The following is a 23078-nucleotide window of genomic DNA, read 5'->3' as shown; positions in this document are numbered from 1 at the left end:
ATATATTTTCATAGTATTCACTTTGATAATCAAGTTACCATTTCCTTTGCGTATGTTAGATTCATTTAAAGACTTTTTTTATATAAAAAATTATTTATTTTTTATTAACGTAAAGTATAAAAGATCTATTATCTTGTATATTCTTCATTTCTTCTCGTATTTATAAAAAGGGTTACACATATTTTGCTGCCAAATTATGTTTGTAGCAAAATTCTAAAGTTATTTTATATGGGAGTCACTCAGATAAAAATATTTAAAATATCTTTTTTAAAGATGTTTTTTAGTAATTAAAATTTAATACACATAATCGATTAAATCGTTTTATTTTTGTCAAAATTAGATCAGACAAATTGATTTGACCAAAAAATTGATAAAAACCAAACTTTAAATTGATCTAAATTAATATTCTTTTTTATAAAAAAAAAACTACAATAACCCTATTATAATATATATATATATGAGTATTTTAGTCATTTTTTATAATAAGAATATTGTAGTTATTTTTTATAAAAAAAATATTAATTTAGACGGATTCAAAATATAGTTTACCGATTTTTTGGCTAAATTAATTTATTTAATCTAATTTTGACAAAAATAATATGATTTAATCAATTATATATTAAATTTTAATTACTAAAATATCTAAAAAAAACGTTTTAAGCATATTTATTTGAGTGGCTCCTATTTTATATATGTTTAGATTGAATTTTAAAAAGCAACGCCAACCAAAAAAAAAAAGAAAAAAAAAAAGATAACTGGGTTTGAGGGATCTTGCACTTGTGTTGTTTCTTATCATTTGAGATTGAAGATTGGTGAACTTATTTAAAAGATGTGCCAATGCGTGTACGCTCATTTGCATTGTGGTGCTCTAAGTGCTAGAGCCATAAACTGAAATCCAATTCACCATTCTAGGTTCCTGACGGAGGTGAAATTCGATTTTATAGTTCTTTAAATTGATATCCTCTGTGTGCTTAAATATTTTCTGTGCTCATGGCATCATGTGAAAAATCATAGTCTGAACAACATGCAAGTCACAAAATGGGAGTTGGAAAAACAAATTGAAAGAAAAGAAAAGAGTTGAGAACTTTCTCATTGAATAACAGAAATGGTGAAATCCTACTATAGAATTATGTTGTTGAACCTTATATACTAGCCTCAGAATCAATCTTAACATGTTAAATAATAAACTTCAACTAACTACGACTTCATAATCTCTAACAACTTTCTGAGCTAATTTAATTGACTTGTGGTATAAGTCAACTACAATAAGCTGCATAATTAATCGAGTAAAGTAAAAAGCCTATCATTATTTGATTATTATAGATAGAGTTATGAATTCCAATTATACCACACCAACCTAAAAATGACAGAGCATTTTTAGATCAAAGCAACTACGAGCAGACAAATCATTGACGTGAAGGTTTTCAACGGCTTAAAAAAGGGGAGGAGTTGAATTTTGGGCTGCTTTTAAATAATTACTAAAACAGATTTAAAATTTATAAATATATTTATTGTGGATGTTCTAGTAAGACATTGGACCTTGGTTAAGAGTTGGATTATTGGCTAAGAATTAGACTTTTGACTATAAATAGTTTTTTTCATGTTCTCTAATATATATAATTAATAATAGAATTACCTATCATTCTTCTTATTTTATTTCTTCCTTCTCTCAAACCCTATCTTTATTTTAGTAACACGTTATCAGCATGAGTTCTACTCTACGGTTAAGTAATTATCTTTTTCTTATTACTTATTTTATTTTCTCTCATTTTCTCAACTATCATTATCAATTTTGTATATATACATTCACGATTATTTATATATATACCACACATAAATAATTATTTTATTATTTTTTTCATAAATGTATTTTTTTTCTTTGTTTTAATCCATATATGTATATACTTTTGTTTTAAATTTATATAAATTCATATATGTATATCATGTAATATCATGTACCTAACGTCATTTTTTTTTCTTTCGGTTTTGTACGCCATTTTTTCTTTCTTTCTTTGACAGGTTTTTATTTTTTTCTTTAGTTTATTATATTATTATTTTTATTTGATTTATTTATATTAGTTATTTTTATATAAATATAATATTTTATTTAATATTAATATCATTCCCTTAAGTGAATGATAATTAATCATATACAAAATTATTTCTCGAAGTGAATAATAATTAATTATAAACATAATCATTCTCCAAAGTAAATAATAAACATAATTATTCCTTTTAAGTAAAAATATAACACCCGTAATACTAGTATCACAATTTTATTTACATTTTCAACAATGAATGTATAATTTTAATTGTTTATTTAAATTATTTTTACTATCTTAAAAGGAATAATATATTTTATCAATTCTCTGAAGTAAATTAATTTATTTATTTATTTTATTTATTTATCATTTCATTTATCTTTCTTTTTATATTTTTTTTGGTGACTATCTTTTTTTTTATATGTATTATTAACATTATTATTTTTAATTATTTACTTACTTTTATTTATAGAGTTATCATGTCAAATTTACATGCAAAAGCTTGAATTTGCCGCTCTTGATTTAACCGGCAAAAATTATTTAGAATGGGCGCTTGATGCTGAAATCTACTTGGTATTCAAAAAGTTTGGAGATACCATATAGAAAGAGGTACAATCGTCAAGTGAAGATAAGGCTAATGCACTAATTTTTTTGCGTCATCCTCTCCATGAGGGGTTAAAAGTAGAATACTTGACTGTTAAAGATCCACAAGAACTATGAACAAATTTAAAAGAGAGATATGAACACCAAAAGACTATACTGTTGTCTAAAGCTTGTTATGAGTGGATACACTTAAAATTACAAGATTTTAAAACAGTTTGTGAATATAATTCTGCACTTTTCAAAATAAATTTTCAACTGAAATTGTGTGGACAAAATGTCACAGATGAGAACTTAATGGAAATAACTTATTCCACATTCCACGCTTTCAACGTGCTGTTACAACAACAGTACCGTGAAAAGAGTTTCAAAAGGTATTCTGATATAATAGGTTGTCTCCTATTGGCAGAATAAAATAATGAATTATTAATGAAAAACCATGAAGTCTGTCCTACTGGCTCAACCGCTTTCCCTGAAGTGAATGCGGCATTTCGTGAACATAAAAGAAATCACGATCAAAATATTAGTCGAAACCGTGGACGTGGGTGTGGACGTGACAAATGGAACAATAGGATTCCTACCCATAATCAAAAGTGGAATAAACATGAAAAGCGTGCTTCGAGCAATAATCCACAAAATGTGAAAAATTTGTGCTATCAATGCGGATTAAAAGGTCATTGGTCGCGTATATGTCGTACCCCTGAGAATTTTGACAAGCTATATCAAGACTCTATGTAAGACCCAGAACCCTTGAAAAGTCTTATTATGATCAAGTCTCAAATCATATAGTTATTTATAGCCTTAATTTCAGAAATTATTTTATTAAAGATAATTAAGGCAAGTTTTAATTTATTGAATTTGAGATGATTTATGATTATTATCCAATTTTATAATTATTGGATTATTTTCTATATTTGGATTATGAATTTGGCAATTATGAAATAATAGGGGTTTTACATGATTTGGATTGGATAAGTAATATTTTAAATATTAATACTGCTATTTTGGAAAATGAAGAAATTAAGTATATTATTTCTAATTATCTGATTTGAACATTTTATTGAAAATAATTTGTGAAAGTGATGAACAAATAGTATTTTCTGTATATAATAAGTGTTGGATTTAATTGAGTTTCAATTACTATATTATTCCTAATTTTATGTGAAATTACTATATTGCCCCTAACCCTAAGTTTCAAAAAGAAAAGAAGAAACCCTAATCCTATGCCCAACAGCTGCCATCCTTCTTCTCCCCTCAGCAAACCTGCAACACGCATGTTTTTCCCCTTTCTTTTCCAAATCCATATGTAGTAGCAATAGAGAGAAAGAGAGGCAGAGAGCTACGGTAGAAGAGGAGATAAGCCATGATGCGCCGCCGCCGTCATCATCCTCATCGCGCCTCACTGTGAGCTGCGCTACTATCGCCGGTCACCTCGCTGCCGTGCCCAGATCGCGTCCAATCCTTGTCACCATCGCTCATCCTCACCACCGCCAGCTGCATTGTCCCCGCCAAGCCGCCAAACCTGCCTCGCTGTCGCGCTACCACGCCTTGCCATCGAACCATCCCACTGCTACCACTGTCACGGAGAAAAGGCGTCGAAGAGGGGCAGAACTTGAGTCTCGTCGCCGCCGTCCATGGGGCATCGAGTCGCGTCGCTGTCACCGGCAAGAGGGGGAAGACGCGAGCTGGAGGAGCAAGATGAGTCCTTCTACCTCCGTTGTTCTGGTCCGCTGAGAAAGGGAAGATGCTGCCTTTGTGCTTCACGGTCGCCGATGAGCACAAAGAAGAGGAGCTGTGGTCGCGTCACTGCAGTTTGGAGGGCTATGCTTGGCTGCCGTTGTACTGCCCTGCTTCACCGTAGCTGAGCTTTGCCACTCCCTGCTCCTTTTGGCTTGTGATGTTGTTGCGGGAATCACTACAGGAAGAGGAGCAGGCTGAGTCACCGTGATTTGGGCCGCTGTGACTTCCGAGATCACCGACGGAGCTTCGGGCTGAGTTTCTCCCACTTGAGACCCTGCTGCCGTCGTCGGAAAAGTTTGCCGGTAAGGGTTTCGAATTTGGTCTTCATTTCTTGTGAGATTCTGGAGTTTTATTATTGCGGCATTGATGAGCGGATAATTTATACGCTTTTTGGCATTGTTTTTAGGTAGTTTTTAGTAAGTTCAAGCTACTTTTAGGGATGTTTTCATTAGTTTTTATGTTAAATTCACATTTCTTGACAACCACTTCCGTTCTACTTTAGGCCGGGCGCATATCTCTTAGATTCCCCAACAAAATCTTCGTGGTATAAGCTAGATAGATGGCGGCATTCATGGGGATCCGGAAAGTCTAACCTTGTCTGTGGTATTCCGAGTAGGATTCCGGGATTGAATGACTGTGACGAGCTTCAAACTCCTGAAGGCTGGGCGTTAGTGACAAACGCAAAAGAATCAATGGATTCTACTCCAACCTGATTGAGAACCGACAGATGATTAGCCGTGCTGTGACAGAGCATTTGGACCATTTTCACTGAGAGGATGGGATGTAGCTATCAACAAGGGTGATGCCTCCAGACGATTAGCCGTGCAGTGACAGTGCATAGGACCATTTTCCCGAGAGGATTAAAAGTAGCCATTGATGATGGTGATGCCCTACATACAGCTTGCCATGGAAAGGAGTAAGAAGGATTGGAAGTGTGAGTAGTGAAGTAGAGTTTCAAGAGGAGCACAGCATCTCCATACGCCTATCTGAAATTCCCACTCTTGATTTACATAAGTATTTCTATCCCTTTTTATTTTCCATTTATTATTAATTTTCGAAATCCATAAACCAATTTAATCTGCCTAACTGAGATTTACAAGGTGACCATAGCTTGCTTCATACCAACAATCTCTGTGGGATCGACCCTTACTCGCGGAAGGTTTATTACTTGGACGACCCAGTACACTTGCTGGTTAGTTGAACGGAGTTGTGAATTCCAATAGAGCCAATTATTAAATTTCATACAAGTACAAAGAGCATGTGATCACAATTTCGTCCACCAAGTTTTTGGCGCCGTTGCCGGGGATTGTTCGAGTATGGACAACTGACGGTTCATCTTGTTGCTCAGATTAGGTAATTTTCTTTTCAAAAATCTTTTTCAAAAATTTTTCTTTTATTTTTCGTTTTTCCAAAAATATTTTCGAAAAAAAATTAACAAAAATACAAAAAAATCATAAAATCATAAAAACCAAAAATATTTTGTGTTCTTGTTTGAGTCTTGAGTCAATTTTTAAGTTTGGTGTCAATTGCATGCTTTAAAAATCTTTCTTGCATTTTTTCGAAAATTTTATGCATTCATAGTGTTCTTCATGATCTTCAAGTTAGTCTTGGTAAGTCTTCTTGTTTGATCTTGATATTTTCTTGTCTTATGTCTTTTCTTGTTTTTCATATGCATCTTTGCATTTATATTTTCCATGCATTAAAGATTTCTAAGTTTGGTGTCTTGCATGTTTTCTTTGCATTAAAAAATTTTTTTCAAAAATATGTTCTTGATGTTCATCATGATCTTCAAAGTGTTCTTGGTGTTCATCTTGACATTCATAGCATTCTTGCATGCATTCATTGTTTTGATCTAAAAATTTCATGCATTAAGTATTTTTGTTGTTTTTCTCTCTCAAAATTAAAAATTCAAAAATAAAAAAAATATATTTTCCTTATTTCCCTCCAAATTTTTGAAATTTTGGGTTGACTTGGTCAAAATTTTTCAAAATTAGTTGTTTCTTACAAGTCAAGTCAAAATTTCAATTTTAAAAAATCTTATCTTTTTAAAATCTTTTTCAAAAATCATATCTTTTTCATTTTTTTTATCATTTTTGAAAATTTCAAAAATATTTTTCAAATTATTTTCAAAATCTTTTTCTTATCTTTATATCAAATTTTCAAAAATTAGCTAACAATTAATGTGATTGATTCAAAAATTTGAAGTTTGTTACTTTCTTGTTAAGAAAGGTTCAATCTTTAAATTCTAGAATCTTATCTTGTAGTTTCTTGTTAGCTAAGTCATTTTTAAAAACTAAATCTTTTTCAAAATATCTTTTTCTTAAAATTTTTATCTTATCTTTTTACCTTATCCATCTCAAAATTTTATCTTTTTCAAAATTTGATTTCAAAATATCTTATCTAACTTATTATCTTCTTATCTTTTTCAATTTTGATTTCAAATCTTTTTCAATCAACTAACTAACTTTTTGTTTGTTTCTTATCTTTTTCAAAACCACCTAACTACTTTTCCCTCTTTAATTTTCGAAAATATCTCACCCCTTTTTCAAAAATTCTTTTTAATTAACTAATTGTTTCATGTTTTAATTTTAATTACATTTATCTCTAATTTTCGAAAATCACTAACCCTTTTTTTAAAATTATTTTCGAAATTCTCCCTCTCTTTTCTTATTCTATTTAATTATTTAATTACTAACACTTCTCTTCACCTCTCTTCATCCAAAAATCCGAATCCATCCTTCTTCATTCTTCTACCCCTTTCTTCTTCTACTAATATAAAGGAATCTCTATACTGTGACATAGAGGATTCCTCTTCTTTTCTTGTTTTCTTCTCTTTCATATGAGCAGAAACAAGGATAAAGGCACTCTTGTTGAAATTGATCCAGAACCTGAAAGGACTCTGAAGAGAAAATTAAGAGAAGCTAAGTTACAACAATCCAGAAACAACCTTTCAGAAATTTTCAAACAAGAGAAGGAGATGGCAACCGAAAATAATAATAATGCAAGGAGAATGCTTGGTGACTTCACAAAGCCAACGTCCAAATTTGATGGAAGAAGCATCTCCATTCCTGCCATTAGAGCCAATAATTTTGAGCTGAAACCTCAGCTAGTTGCATTAATGCAACAAAACTGCAAGTTTTCTGGACTTCCATCTGAAGATCCCTATCAGTTTTTAACTGAGTTCTTGCAGATCTGTGAGACTGTAAAGACGAATGGAGTTGATCTTGAAGTCTACAGACTCATGCTTTTCCCTTTTGCTATAAGAGACAGAGCTAGAATATGGTTGGATTCACAACCCAAGGATAGCCTGGACTCCTGGGATAAGCTGGTCACTGCCTTCTTGGACAAATTCTTTCCTCCTCAAAAGCTGAGCAAGCTGAGAGTGGATGTTCAAACCTTCAAACAAAAAGATGGTGAATCCCTCTATGAAGCTTGGGAAAGATACAAGCAGCTGACCAAAAGATGTCCATCTGACATGTTTTCAGAATGGACCATATTAGATATATTCTATTATGGTCTATCTGAATTTTCAAAAATGTCATTGGACCACTCTGCAGGTGGATCTATTCACCTGAAGAAAACGCCTGAAGAGGCTCAAGAACTCATTGACATGGTTGCAAACAACCAATTCATGTACACTTCTGAGAGGAATTCCGTGAATAATGGGATACCTCAGAAGAAAGGAGTTCTTGAAATAGATGCTCTGAATGCCATATTGGCTCAGAACAAAGTGTTGACTCAACAGGTCAACATGATCTCTCAAAATCTGAATGGATGGCAACATGCATCCAACAGTACTAGAGAGGCAGCTTCTGAAGAAGCTTATGATCCTGAGAACCCTGCCATGGCAGAGGTTAATTACATGGGTGAACCTTATGGAAACACCTATAACTCATCATGGAGAAATCATCCAAATTTCTCATGGAAGGATCAACAAAAGCCTCAACAAGGCTTTAACAATGGTGGACGCAATAGGCTGGGCAATAGCAAGCCATATCCATTATCTTCTCAGCAACAGACAGAGAATTCTGAACAAAACACTTCTAATTTAGCCAATATAGTCTCTGATCTGTCAAAGGCCACTTTCAGTTTCATGAGTGAAACAAGATCCTCCATTAGAAATCTGGAGGCACAAGTGGGCCAGCTGAGTAAGAAAGTCATTGAAACTCCTCCCAGTATTCTCCCAAGCAATACAGAAGAGAACCCAAAAGGAGAGTGCAAGGCCATTGATATACTCAACATGGCCGAATGCACAAAGGAGGAGGAGGACGAAAATCCTAGTGAGGAAGACCTCCTGGGACATCCCTCAAGCAAGAAGGAGTTTTCTATTAAGGACCCAAAGGAATCTGAGGCTCATATAGAAACCATAGAGATTCCATTAAATCTCCTTCTGCCATTCATGAGCTCTAAAGACTATTCTTCCTCTGAAGAGGATGAAGATGTGACTGGAGAGCAAGTTGCTCAATATTTAGGAGCTATCATGAAGCTGAATGCCAAGTTGTTTGGTAATGAGACTTGGGAAAGTAAACCTCCTTTGCTCATTGGTGAACTGGATACCTGGATTCAGCAAATTTTACCTCAAAAGAGACAAGATCCTGGCAAGTTCTTAATACCTTGTACCATAGGCACCACGACCTTTGAAAAAGCTCTATGTGATCTGGGGTCAGGGATAAATCTTATGCCACTCTCTGTAATGGAGAAGCTGGGGATCATTGAGGTACAACCTGCCTTGTTCTCATTACAATTGGCAGACAAGTCATTGAGACAAGCTTATGGAATAATAGAGGACGTGTTAGTAAAGGTTGAAGGCCTTTACATTCCCGCTGATTTCATAATCTTAGACACTAAGAAGGAAGAGGATGATTGCATCATCCTTGGAAGACCTTTCCTAGCCACAGCAGGAGCTGTGATAGATGTCAACAGAGGTGAATTAGTCCTTCAATTGAATGGGGACTACCTTGTGTTTAAGGCACATGGCCATCCCTCTATGACAAAAGAGAGTAAGCATGAAGAGCTTCTCTCAGTTCAGAGTCAAGAAGAGCCCCCACAGTCAAACTCTAAGTTTGGTGTTGGGAGGCCACAACCAAACTCTAAGTTTGGTGTTGGTGCGCGAAATTGTGAACAATACTTTTCACAACTCTCATAATCCCCGGTAATGAACCCCAAAAACTTGCTGTTCAATACCATGGCATAAACACAACTTCGCACAACTAACCAGCAAGTGCACTGGGTCGTCCAAGTAATAAACCTTACGCGAGTAAGGGTCGATCCCACGGAGATTGTTGGTATAAAGCAAGCTATGGTCATCTTGTAAATCTTAGTCAGGCAAACTCAAATGGATATGGTGATATACGAATAAAACATAAAGATAAAGATAGAGATACTTATGTAATTCATTGGTGGGAATTTCAGATAAGCGCATGAAGATGCTGTGTCCCTTCCGTCTCTCTGCTTTCCTACTGTCTTCATCCAATCCTTCTTACTCCTTTCCATGGCAAGCTTATGCAAGGGTTTCACCGTTGTCAGTGGCTACCTCCCATCCTCTCAGTGGAAATGTTCAACGCACCCTGTCACGGCACGGCTATCCATCTGTCGGTTCTCAATCAGGCCGGAATAGAATCCAGTGATTCTTTTGCGTCTGTCACTAACGCCCCACCTTCAGGAGTTTGAAGCACGTCACAGTCATTCAATCATTGAATCCTACTCAGAATACCACAGACAAGGTTAGACCTTCCGGATTCTCTTGAATGCCGCCATCAGTTCTAGCCTATACCACAAAGACTCTGATCTCACGGAATGGCTGGCTCGGTTGTCAGCCGAGCGCTCGGTTGTCAGGCGATCAACCATGTATCGTGTATCAGGAATCCAAGAGATATTCACCCAATCTAAGGTAGAACGGAGGTGGTTGTCAGACACACGTTCATAGGTGAGAATGATGATGAGTGTCACGGATCATCACATTCATCAAGTTGAAGAACAAGTGATATCTTAGAACAAGAACAAGCGGAATTGAATAGAAGAACAATAGTAATTGCATTAATACTCGAGGTACAGCAAAGCTCCACACCTTAATCTATGGTGTGTAGAAACTCCACCGTTGAAAATACATAAGAACAAGGTCTAGGCATGGCCGAATGGCCAGCCTCTCAATGATCTAAGATAGCCTAAGAACAAAGATAGCTACCAAGATCTCTAAATACAATAGTAAAAGGTCCTACTTATAGAGAACTAGTAGCCTAAGTTTACAGAGATGAGTAAATGACATAAAAATCTACTTCCGGGCCCACTTGGTGTGTGCTTGGGCTGAGCAATGAAGCATTTTCGTGTAGAGACTCTTCTTGGAGTTAAACGCCAGCTTTTGTGCCAGTTTGGGCGTTTAACTCCTATTTTGGTGCCAGTTCCGGCGTTTAACGCTGGAAATTCTGAAGGTGACTTTGAACGCCAGTTTGGGCCATCAAATCTTGGGCAAAGTATGGACTATCATATATTGCTGGAAAGCCCAGGATGTCTACTTTCCAACGCCGTTGAGAGCGCGCCAATTGGGCTTCTGTAGCTCCAGAAAATCCACTTTGAGTGCATGGAGGTCAGAATCCAACAGCATCTGCAGTCCTTTTCAGTCTCTGAATCAGATTTTTGCTCAGGTCCCTCAATTTCAGCCAGAAAATACCTGAAATCACAGAAAAACACACAAACTCATAGTAAAGTCCAGAAAAGTGAATTTTAACTAAAAACTAATAAAAATATACTAAAAACTCAACCAAATATACTAAAAACATACTAAAAACAATGCCAAAAAGCGTACAAATTATCCGCTCATCACAACACCAAACTTAAATTGTTGCTTGTCCTCAAGCAACTGAAAATCAAATAAGATAAAAAGAAGAGAATATACTATAGACTCCAAATTATCAATGAAACTTAGCTCCAAATTAGATGAGCGGGACTAGTAGCTTTTTGCCTCCGAACAGTTTTGGCATCTCACTTTATCCTTTGAAATTCAGAATGATTGGCTTCTTTAGGAACTCAGAATCCAGATAGTGTTATTGATTCTCCTAGTTAAGTATGATGATTCTTGAACACAGCTACTTATTGAGTCTTGGCCGTGGCCCAAAGCACTCTGTCTTCCAGTATTACCACCGGATACATTCATGCCACAGACACATAATTGGGTGAACCTTTTCAGATTGTGACTCAGCTTTGCTAAAGTCCCTAATTAGAGGTGTCCAGGGTTCTTAAGCACACTCTTTTTGCCTTGGATCACAACTTTATTTCTTTCTTTTTCTTTTCTTTTTCTTTCTCTCTTTTTTTTTCTTTTTTCGTCTTTCGCTTTCTCTTTTTTTTTTGTATTCACTGCTTTTTCTTGCTTCAATAATCATTTTTATAATTTTTCAGACCCTCAGTAACATGTCTCCTTTTTCATCATTCTTTCAAGAGCCAACATTCATGAATCACAAATTCAAAAGACATATGCACTGTTCAAGCATACATTCAGAAAACAAAAAGTATTGCCACCACATCAAACTAATTAAGCTAGTTTTAAAGATGAATTCGAAATCCTGTACTTCTTGTTCTTTTGTGATTAAAAACAGTTTTCATTTAAGAAAGGTGATGGATTCATAGGACATTCATAACTTTAAGGCATAGACACTTAAGACACTAATGATCATAAGACACAAACATGGATAAACATAAGCATGAAAATTCGAAAAACAAGAAAATAAAGAACAAGGAGATTAAAGAACGGGTCCACCTTAGTGATGGCGGCTTGTTCTTCCTCTTGAAGATCTTATGGAGTGCTTGAGCTCCTCAATGTCTCTTCCTTGTCTTTGTTGCTCCTCTCTCATGATTCTTTGATCTTCTCTAATTTCATGGAGGAGGATGGAATGTTCTTGGTGCTCCACCCTTAGTTGTCCCATGTTGGAACTCAATTCTCCTAGGGAGGTGTTCAGTTGCTCCCAATAGTCTTGTGGAGGAAAGTGCATCCCTTGAGGCATCTCAGGGATCTCATGATGAGAGGGGTCACTTGTTTGCTCCATCCTTTTCTTAGTGATGGGCTTATCCTCATCAATGGGGGTGTCTCCTTCTATGTCAACTCCAACTGAATAACAGAGGTGACAAATGAGGTGAGGAAAGGCTAACCTTGCCAAGGTGGAGGACTTGTCCGCCACCTTATAGAGTTCTTGGGCTATAATCTCATGAACTTCCACTTCTTCTCCAATCATGATGCTATGAATCATGATGGCCCGGTCTAGAGTAACTTCGGACCGGTTGCTAGTGGGAATGATTGAGCGTTGGATAAACTCCAACCATCCTCTAGCCACGGGCTTGAGGTCATGCCTTCTTAGTTGAACCGGCTTCCCTCTTGAATCTCTCTTCCATTGGGTGCCCTCTTCACAAATGTCAGTGAGGACTTGGTCCAACCTTTGATCAAAGTTGACCCTTCTAGTGTAAGGATGTTCATCTCCTTGCATCATAGGCAAGTTGAATGCCAACCTTACATTTTCCGGACTAAAATCCAAGTATTTTCCCCGAACCATAGTAAGCCAATTCTTTGGATCCGGGTTCACACTTTGATCATGGTTCTTGGTGATCCATGCATTGGCATAGAACTCTTGAACCATTAAGATTCCGACTTGTTGAATGGGGTTGGTAAGAACTTCCCAACCTCTTCTTCGGATCTCATGTCGGATCTCCGGATATTCACTCTTTTTGAGTGAAAAAGGGACCTCGGGGATCACCTTCTTCAAGGCCACAACTTCATAGAAGTGGTCTTGATGCACCCTTGAGATGAATCTCTCCATCTCCCAGGACTCGGAGGTAGAAGCTTTTGCCTTCCCTTTCCTCTTTCTAGAGGTTTCTCCGGCCTTGGATGCCATAAATGGTTATGGAAAAATAAAAAGCAATGCTTTTACCACACCAAACTTAAAAGGTTTTCTCGTCCTCGAGCAAAAGAAGAAAGAAGAGAGTAGAAGAAGAAGAAATGAGAAAGAAGGGAATGGCTTAGTGTTCGGCCAAAAAGGGGAAGAAGTGGTGTTTAGGTTGTGGGAAAATGAAGGAGTGAAGATGGGTATATATAGGAGTGGGGGAAGGGTTATGGTTCGGCGATGGGAGGGTGAGTTTGGGAGGGAAAGTGGTTTGAATTTGAAGGGTGAGGTAGGTGGGGTTTTATGAAGGATGGATGTGAGTGGTGAAGAGAAAGATGGGATTTGATAGGTGAAGGGTTTTTGGGGAAGAGGTGTTGAGGTGATTGGTGAAGAAGAGAGAGAGTGGTGGGGTAGGTGGGGATCCTGTGGGGTCCACAGATCCTAAGGTGTCAAGGAAAAGTCATCCCTGCACCAAATGGCATGCAAAATTGCGTTTTTAGCCAATTCTGGCGTTAAACGCCGGGCTGGTGCCCATTTCTGGCGTTTAACGCCAAGTTCTTGCCCTTTTCTGGCGTTTAACGCCAGTCTGGTGCCCCTTTCTGGCGTTAAACGCCCAGAATGGTGCCAGACTGGGCGTTAAACGCCCAACAGCTAGCCTTACTGGCGTTTAAACGCCAGCACGCTCTCCTCCAGGGTGTGCTGTTTTTCTTTCTGCTTTTCATTCTGTTTTTGCTTTTTCAATTGATTTTGTGACTTCTCATGATCATCAACCTACAAAATAAAATAACAAAGGAAAATATATAAAATATAACATTGGGTTGCCTCCCAACAAGCGCTTCTTTAATGTCAGTAGCTTGACAGAGGGCTCTCATGGAGCCTCACAGATGCTCAGAGAAATGTTGGAACCTCCCAACACCAAACTTAGAGTTTGAGTGTGGGGGTTCAACACCAAACTTAGAAGTTAGTTGTGGCCTCCCAACACCAAACTTAGAGTTTGACTGTGGGGGCTCTGTTTGGCTCTGTTTTGAGAGGAGCTCTTCATGCTTCCTCTCCATGGTGACAGAGGGATATCCTTGAGCCTTAAACACAAAGGATTCTTCATTCACTTGAATGATCAGTTCACCTCCATCAACATCAATCACAGCCTTTGCTGTGGCTAGGAAGGGTCTGCCAAGGATGATAGATTCATCCATGCACTTCCCAGTCTCTAGGACTATGAAATCAGCAGGGATGTAATGGTCTTCAATCTTTACCAGAACATCCTCTACAAGTCCATAAGCTTGTTTTCTTGAATTGTCTGCCATTTCTAGTGAGATTCTTGCAGCTTGTACCTCAAAGATCCCTAGCTTCTCCATTACAGAAAGAGGCATGAGGTTTACACTTGACCCTAAGTCACACAGAGCCTTCTTGAAGGTCAATGTGCCTATGGTACAAGGTATGGAGAACTTCCCAGGGTCCTGCCTCTTTTGGGGTAATTTCTGCCTAGACAAGTCATCTAGTTCTTTGGTGAGCAAAGGAGGTTCGTTCTCCCAAGCCTCATTTCCAAATAACTTGTCATTTACCTTCATGATTGCTTCAAGGTATTTAGCAACTTGCTCTTCAGTGACATACTCTTCCTCTTCAGAAGAAGAATACTCATCAGAACTCATGAAAGGCAGAAGTAAGTCCAATGGAATCTCTATGGTCTCATTTTGAGCCTCAGATTCCCATGGTTCCTCATTAGGGAACTCATTGGAGGCTAGTGCACGCCCATTGAGGTCTTCCTCAGTGGCGTTCACTTCCTCTCCTTCCTCTCCAAATTCGGCCATGTTGATGGCCTTGCACTCTCCTTTTGGATTTTCTTCTGTATTGCTTGGAAGAGTACTAGGAGGGAGTTCAGTAATTTTCTTGCTCAGCTGTCCCACTTGTGCCTCTAAATTCCTAATGGAGGACCTTGTTTCAGTCATGAAACTTTGAGTGGTTTTGATTAGATCAGAGACCATGGTTGCTAAGTCAGAGTTACTCTGCTTAGAACTCTCTGTCTGTTGCTGAGAAGATGATGGAAAAGGCTTGCTATTGCTAAACCTGTTTCTTCCACCATTATTGTTGTTGAAACCTTGTTGAGGTCTCTGTTGATCCTTCCATGAGAAATTTGGGTGATTTCTCCATGAAGAATTATAGGTGTTTCCATAGGGTTCTCCCATGTAATTCACCTCTTCCATTGAAGGGTTCTCAGGATCATAAGCTTCTTCTTCAGATGAAGCATCCTTAGTACTGCTTGGTGCATTTTGCATTCCAGACAGACTTTGAGAAATCATATTGACTTGTTGAGTCAATATCTTGTTCTGAGCCAGAATGGCATTCAGAGTATCAATCTCAAGAACTCCTTTCTTCTGATTAGTCCCATTGTTCACAGGATTCCTTTCAGAAGTGTACATGAATTGGTTATTTGCAACCATTTCAATTAGTTCTTGAGCTTCTGTAGGCGTCTTCTTCAGATGAAGAGATCCTCCAGCAGAGCTATCCAAAGACATCTTGGATAGTTCAGAGAGACCATCATAGAAAATACCTATGATGCTCCATTCAGAAAGCATGTCAGAAGGACATTTTCTGATCAATTGTTTGTATCTTTCCCAAGCTTCATAGAGGGATTCTCCTTCCTTCTGTCTGAAGGTTTGGACTTCCACTCTAAGCTTACTCAATTTTTGAGGTGAAAAGAACTTTGCCAAGAAGGCATTGACTAGCTTTTCCCAAGAGTTCAGGCTTTCTTTAGGTTGTGAATCCAACCATGTCCTAGCTCTGTCTCTTACAGCAAAAGGGAATAACATCAGTCTGTAGACCTCAGGGTCAACCCCATTAGTCTTGACAGTGTCACAGATTTACAAGAATTCAGCTAAGAACTGATGAGGATCTTCCAATGGAAGTCCATGGAACTTGCAATTCTGTTGCATTAGAGAAACTAATTGAGGCTTAAGCTCAAAGTTGTTTGCTCCAATGGCAGGGATAGAGATGCTTCTCCCATAGAAGTCGGGAGTAGGTGCAGTAAAGTCACCAAGCACCTTCCTTGCATTGTTGGCATTGTTGTTGTTTTCGGCTGCCATGGGTTCTTCTTCTTTGAAGATTTCTGTTAGGTCCTCTACAGAGAGTTGTGCCTTAGCTTCTCTTAGCTTTCGCTTCAAGATCCTTTCAGGTTCAGGATCAGCTTCAACAAGAATGCTTTTGTCTTTGTTCCTGCTCATATGAAAGAGAAGAGAACAAGAAAATGTGGAATCCTCTATGTCACAGTATAGAGATTCCTTGAGGTGTCAGAGAAGAAGAAAAATAGAAGGAAGAAGGAGAAGAATTCGAACTTAGTCAGATAGAGTTCGAATTGTGCATTGAGGAGGAGTGGTGCTCCATAAATAGAAGGATGTGAGAAGAGAGGAGGAAATTTTTCGAAAATTAATTAAAAAGATTTTAAAAGCATTTTGAAAAACTTTAATTTGATTTTCGAAAATCAAGAGTGAGAAAGGGATCAAGTAATTTTTGAAAAAGATTTTGAAATTAGAAATAAAAAAGATATGATTGAAAACTGTTTTGAAAAAGATGTGATTGAAAAGATATGATTGAGAAGATATGATTTGAAAATAATTTTAAAAAGATTTGATTTTAAAAATTAATGACTTGCCTAACAAGAAAAGATATGATTCAAACATTAAACCTTTCTCCACAGAAAAGGCAACATACTTGAAATGTTCAATCGAATCATTAATTGTTAGCAAGTATCTTTGAAAAAGGAAAGAAATTGATTTTGAAAACATTTGATTGAAAAGATATGATTTGAAAAAGATTTGATTTTGAAAAACTTTGAAAACTTGAAAAAAATTGATTTGAAAACAAAATCCTCCCCCTTGTGCCATCCTGGCGTTAAACGCCCAGAATGGTGCACATTCTGGCGTTTAACGCCCAATGCACTACCTTTTTGGGCATTAAACGCCCAACCAGGCACCCTGGCTGGCGTTTAAACGCCAATCTGTCCTTCTTCACTGGGCGTTTTGAATGCCCAGCTTTTTCTGTGTAATTCCTCTGCTGCATGTTCTGAATCTTCAGTTCCCTGTACTATTGACTTGAAAATAGAACCAAGATCAAATAAACAATGCATGCAAGACACCAAACTTAAAATGAGACATTAGACTTAAACAAGAAACATAAAATATTTTTGGTTTTTTTTTTATGATTTTGTAATTTTTTTTTGGATTTTTCGAAAATTAAGTGAAAAAAAAAATAAAGGTATCAAAATTCTTAATGAGAATTCCAGGAATCATGCAATGTTAGTCTAAAGCTTCAGTCTAAAGGAATTAGACATGAATAGCCAAGCTTCAGCAGGACATTGCATTCAAGAGCTAAATTGATGATAATCAATCAGCTTTGGTGATGATAAGAACATCACCTTGAAACACTAGAATTCATTCTTAAGAACTCTGAAAAATACCTAATCTAAGCAACAAGATGAACCGTCAGTTGTCCATACTCGAACAATCCCCGGCAACGGCGCCAAAAACTTGGTGCGCGAAATTGTGAACAATACTTTTCACAACTCTCATAATCCCCGGTAATGAACCCCAAAAACTTGGTGTTCAATACCATGGCATAAACACAACTTCGCACAACTAAGCAGCAAGTGCACTGGGTCGTCCAAGTAATAAACCTTACGCGAGTAAGGGTCGATCCCATGGAGATTGTTGGTATGAAGCAAGCTATGGTCATCTTGTAAATCTTAGTCAGGCAAACTCAAATGGATATGGTGATATACGAATAAAACATAAAGATAAAGATAGAGATACTTATGTAATTCATTGGTGGAAATTTCAGATAAGCGCATGAAGATGCTGTGTCCCTTCCGTCTCTCTGCTTTCCTACTGTCTTCATCCAATCCTTCTTACTCCTTTCCATGGCAAGCTTATGCAAGGGTTTCACCGTTGTCAGTGGCTACCTCCCATCCTCTCAATGGAAATGTTCAACGCACCCTGTCACGGCACGGCTATCCATCTGTCGGTTCTCAATCAGGCCGGAATAGAATCCAGTGATTCTTTTGCGTCTGTCACTAACGCCCCGCCTTTAGGAGTTTGAAGCACGTCACAGTCATTCAATCATTGAATCCTACTCAGAATACCACAGACAAGGTTAGACCTTCCGGATTCTCTTGAATGCCGCTATCAGTTCTAGCCTATACCACGAAGACTCTGATCTCACGGAATGGCTGGCTCGGTTGTCAGGCGATCAACCATGCATCGTGTATCAGGAATCCAAGAGATATTCACCCAATCTAAGGTAGAACGGAGGTGGTTGTCAGGCACACGTTCATAGGTGAGAATGATGATGAGTGTCACGGATCATCACATTCATCAAGTTGAAGAACAAGTGATATCTTAGAACAAGAACAAGCGGAATTGAATAGAAGAACAATAGTAATTGCATTAATACTCGAGGTACAGCAGAGCTCCACACCTTAATCTATGGTGTGTAGAAACTCCACCGTTGAAAATACATAAGAACAAGGTCTAGGCATGGCCGAATGGCCAGCCTCTCAATGATCTAAGATAGCCTAAGAACAAAGATAGCTACCAAGATCTCTAAATACAATAGTAAAAGGTCCTACTTATAGAGAACTAGTAGCCTAAGTTTACAGAGATGAGTAAATGACATAAAAATCCACTTCCGGGCCCACTTGGTGTGTGCTTGGGCTGAGCAATGAAGCATTTTCGTGTAGAGACTCTTCTTGGAGTTAAACGCCAGCTTTTGTGCCAGTTTGGGCGTTTAACTCCCATTTTGGTGCCAGTTCCGGCGTTTAACGCTGGAAATTCTGAAGGTGACTTTGAACGCCAGTTTGGGCCATCAAATCTTGGGCAAAGTATGGACTATCATATATTGCTGGAAAGCCCAGAATGTCTACTTTCCAACGCCGTTGAGAGCGCGCCAATTGGGCTTCTGTAGCTCCAGAAAATCCACTTCGAGTGCATGGAGGTCAGAATCCAACAGCATCTGCAGTCCTTTTCAGTCTCTGAATCAGATTTTTGCTCAGGTCCCTCAATTTCAGCCAGAAAATACCGGAAATCACAGAAAAATACACAAACTCATAGTAAAGTCCAGAAAAGTGAATTTTAACTAAAAACTAATAAAAATATACTAAAAACTCAACCAAATATACTAAAAATATACTAAAAACAATGCCAAAAAGCGTACAAATTATCTGCTCATCAGGTGTTAAGACCCCATATCCAAACTCTAAGTTTGGTGTTGGGACTATACAACATTGACCTGATCACCTTGTGGCTCCATGAGAGCCACTGTCAAGCTATTGACATTAAAGAAGCGCTTGTTGGGAGGCAACCCAATTTTATTTATCTAATTTTTATTTTATTTTATTGTTATTTTGTGTTTTATTAGGTACATGATCATGAGGAGTCATGAAAAAATCATAAAAATTAAAAACAGAATCAAAAACAGCAGAAGAAAAAAATTCGCACCCTGGAGGACGCACAGGCTGGCGTTCAACGCCAGTAAGATGCATCTGGCCGGCGTTCAACGCCAGAACAGAGCATCATTCTGGCGCTGAACGCCAGAAACAAGCAACATTCTGGCGCTGAATGCCAGGAATGTGCCTAGAGGAGAAAAGCTGGCGCTGAACGCCAGTAACAAGCATGAAACTGGCGTTCAACGCCAGAAACATGCTTTACATGGGCGTTGAACGCCCAGAATGTGCACCACACGGCGTTTAAATGCCAGAATGGTGTGCAAAGGCATTTTACATGCCTATTTGGTGCAGGGATGGAATTCCTTGACACCTCAGGACCTGTGGACCCCACAGGACCACCTCAGGATCTGTGGACCCCACAGGATCCCCACCTAACATATTCCTACCTTACCTCCTAATCCTAGTTTTTGTGATGACTATTCCCCATGTCACACTTCCCAACACTCTTCACCAATCACCTCAATTCCTCTTCCCAATCACCCCCTTCACCACTCACATCCATCCACTCTTCCCCATAAACCCCACCTACCTTCAAAAATTTAAAACCATTTTCCCACCCATTCCCACCCTACATGGCCGAACATACACTCCCCCCTCTCCCTATCAATACCCTTCCATTCTATTTCATTTTCACACAACACAACCCTCTCTTCTTCACCTTGGCCGAACCTACCTCTCTCCCTCTCTACCATATTCTCTTCTTCTTCTTCTTCTCTTCTTTCTTTTATTGCTCGAGGACGAGCAATATTTTAAGTTTGGTGTGGTAAAAGCATAAGCCTTTTTGTTTTTCCATTACCATCAATGGCACCTAAGGCCGGAGTATCCTCTAGAAAAGGAAAAGGGAAGACAAAAGCTTCCACCTCCGAGTCATGGAAGATGGAAAGATTCATCTCCAAGAGCCATCAAGACCACTTCTATGATGTTGTGGCAAAGAAGAAGGTGATCCCCGAGGTCCCTTTCAAGCTCAAAAAGAATGAGTATCCGGAGATCCGACATGAAATCCAAAGAAGAGGTTGGGAAGTCCTAACCAACCCCATGCAACAAGTCGGAATCTTAATGGTTCAAGAGTTCTATGCCAACGCATGGATCACTAGGAACCATGATCAAAGTATGAACCCGAGTCTAAAGAATTATCTCACAATGGTTCGGGGGAAATACTTAGATTTTAGTCCGGAAAATGTGAGGTTGGCGTTTCACTTGCCTATGATGCAAGGAGATGAACGCCCCTACACTAGAAGGGTCAACTTTAATCAAAGGTTGGACCAAGTCCTTATGGACATATGTGTGGAAGGAGCTCAGTGGAGAAGAGACTCCAAAGGCAAGCCAGTTCAACTAAGAAGACTGGATCTCAAGCCTGTGGCTAGAGGATGGTTGGAGTTCATTCAACGCTCCATCATTCCTACTAGCAACCGATCTGAAGTTACTGTGGATCGGGCCATCATGATTCATGGCATCATGATTGGAGAGGAAGTAGAAGTTCATGAGGTCATCTCCAATGAAATCTACAAAATAGCCGACAAGCCCTCACCCATGGCAAGGCTAGCTTTTCCTCACCTTATTTGCCATCTGTGTTACTCAGCTGGAGTCATCATAGAAGGAGACATCCTCATTGAAGAGGATAGGCCCATCACCAAGAAGAGGATGGAGCAAGCAAGAGAGACCCTTCACGATCTTCAAGAGATGCATGAAGAAGCTCATCATCAAGAAATCCCTGAGATGCCTCAAGGGATGCACTTTCCTTCTAACAACTATTGGGAACAACTCAACACCTCCTTAGAAGATTTGAGCCACAATGTGAAACAATTAAGGGTGGAACATCATGAGCACTCCATCATTCTCCAAGAAATAAGAGAAGATCAAAAAGCAATGAGGGAGGAGCAACAAAGGCAAGGAAGGGACATAGAAGAGCTTAAGAACATCATTGGTCCTTCAAGAAGAAGACGCCACTAAGGTGGACTCATTCCTTGTTCTTATTTCTCTATTTTTCGATTTTTTATGTTATATGTCTATTTATGTTTTGTGTCTCTACTTCATGATCATTAGTATGTAGTAACTATGTCTTAAAGCTATGAATAAATTCCATTAATCCTTCACCTCTCTTAAAAGAAAAATGTTTTAATTCAAAAGAACAAGAAGTACATGAATTTCGAATTTATCCTTGAATTTAGTTTAATTATATTGATGTGGTGACAATACTTTTGTTTTCTGAATGAATGCTTGAACACTGCATATGTCTTTTGATCTTGTTGTTTATGAATGTTAAAATTGTTGGCTCTTGAAAGAATTATGAACAAGGAGAAATGTTATTGACAATCTGAAAAATCATGAAATTGATTCTTGAAGCAAGAAAAAGCAGTGAATAGCAAAAGCTTGCGAAAAAAAAGTGGCGAAAAAAAAATAGAAAGAAAAAGAAAAAGCAAGCAGAAAAAGCCAATAGCCCTTAAAACCAAAAGGCAAGGGTAAAAAGGATCCAAGGCTTTGAGCATCAATGGATAGGAGGGCCCAAGGAAATAAAATCCAGGCCTAAGCGGCTAAATCAAGCTGTCCCTAACCATGTGCTTGTGTCATGAAGGTCCAAGTGAAAAGCTTGAGACTGAGTGGTTAAAGTCGTGATCCAAAGTAAAAAGAGTGTGCTTAAGAGCTCTGGACACCTCTAACTGGGGACTCTAGCAAAGCTGAGTCACAATCTGAAAAGGTTCACCCAGTTATGTGTCTGTGGCATTTATGTATCCGGTGGTAATACTGGAAAACAAAGTGCTTAGGGCCACGGCCAAGACACATAAGTAGCTGTGTTCAAGAATCAACATATTAACTAGGAGAATCAATAACACTATCCGAAATTCTAAGTTCCTAGAGAAGCCAATCATTCAAAACTTCAAAGGAAAAAGTGAGATACCAAAACTGTTCAGAGGCAAAAAGCTACAAGTCCCGCTCATATAATTAGAACTAATATTCATTGATATTCCGAATTTATAGTATATTCTCTTCTTTTTATCCTATTTGATTTTCAGTTGCTTGGGGACAAGCAACTATTTAAGTTTGGTGTTGTGATGAGCGGATAATTTATACGCTTTTTGGCATTGTTTTTAGGTAGTTTTTAGTAAGTTCAAGCTACTTTTAGGGATGTTTTCATTAGTTTTTTATGTTAAATTCACATTTCTGGACTTTACTATGAGTTTGTGTGTTTTTCTGTGATTTCAGGTAATTTCTGGCTGAAATTGAGGGACTTGAGCAAAACTTTGAAAAAGGCTGACAAAAGGACTGCTGATGCTGTTGGAATCTGACCTCCCTGCACTCAAAATGAATTTTCTGGAGCTACAGAACTTCAAATGGCGCGAT

The 23078-nt window shown here is 38.0% G+C and overlaps 1 non-coding gene across 1 annotated transcript; it reads left to right on the top strand.

Moving 5' to 3' along the window:
• The first annotated feature begins 15813 nt into the window (after positions 1 to 15813).
• Positions 15814 to 15921, top strand: LOC130942293 (small nucleolar RNA R71). The gene has a single exon (XR_009070869.1). It is a non-coding gene; the product is annotated as a small nucleolar RNA R71 (small nucleolar RNA).
• Positions 15922 to 23078: the final 7157 nt, after the last annotated feature.

The sequence above is a fragment of the Arachis stenosperma genome, chromosome 7 (genome assembly GCF_014773155.1).
Source record: "Arachis stenosperma cultivar V10309 chromosome 7, arast.V10309.gnm1.PFL2, whole genome shotgun sequence".
Lineage (NCBI taxonomy): Eukaryota > Viridiplantae > Streptophyta > Magnoliopsida > Fabales > Fabaceae > Arachis > Arachis stenosperma.
This window is presented reverse-complemented; position numbering and strand designations above follow the sequence as displayed.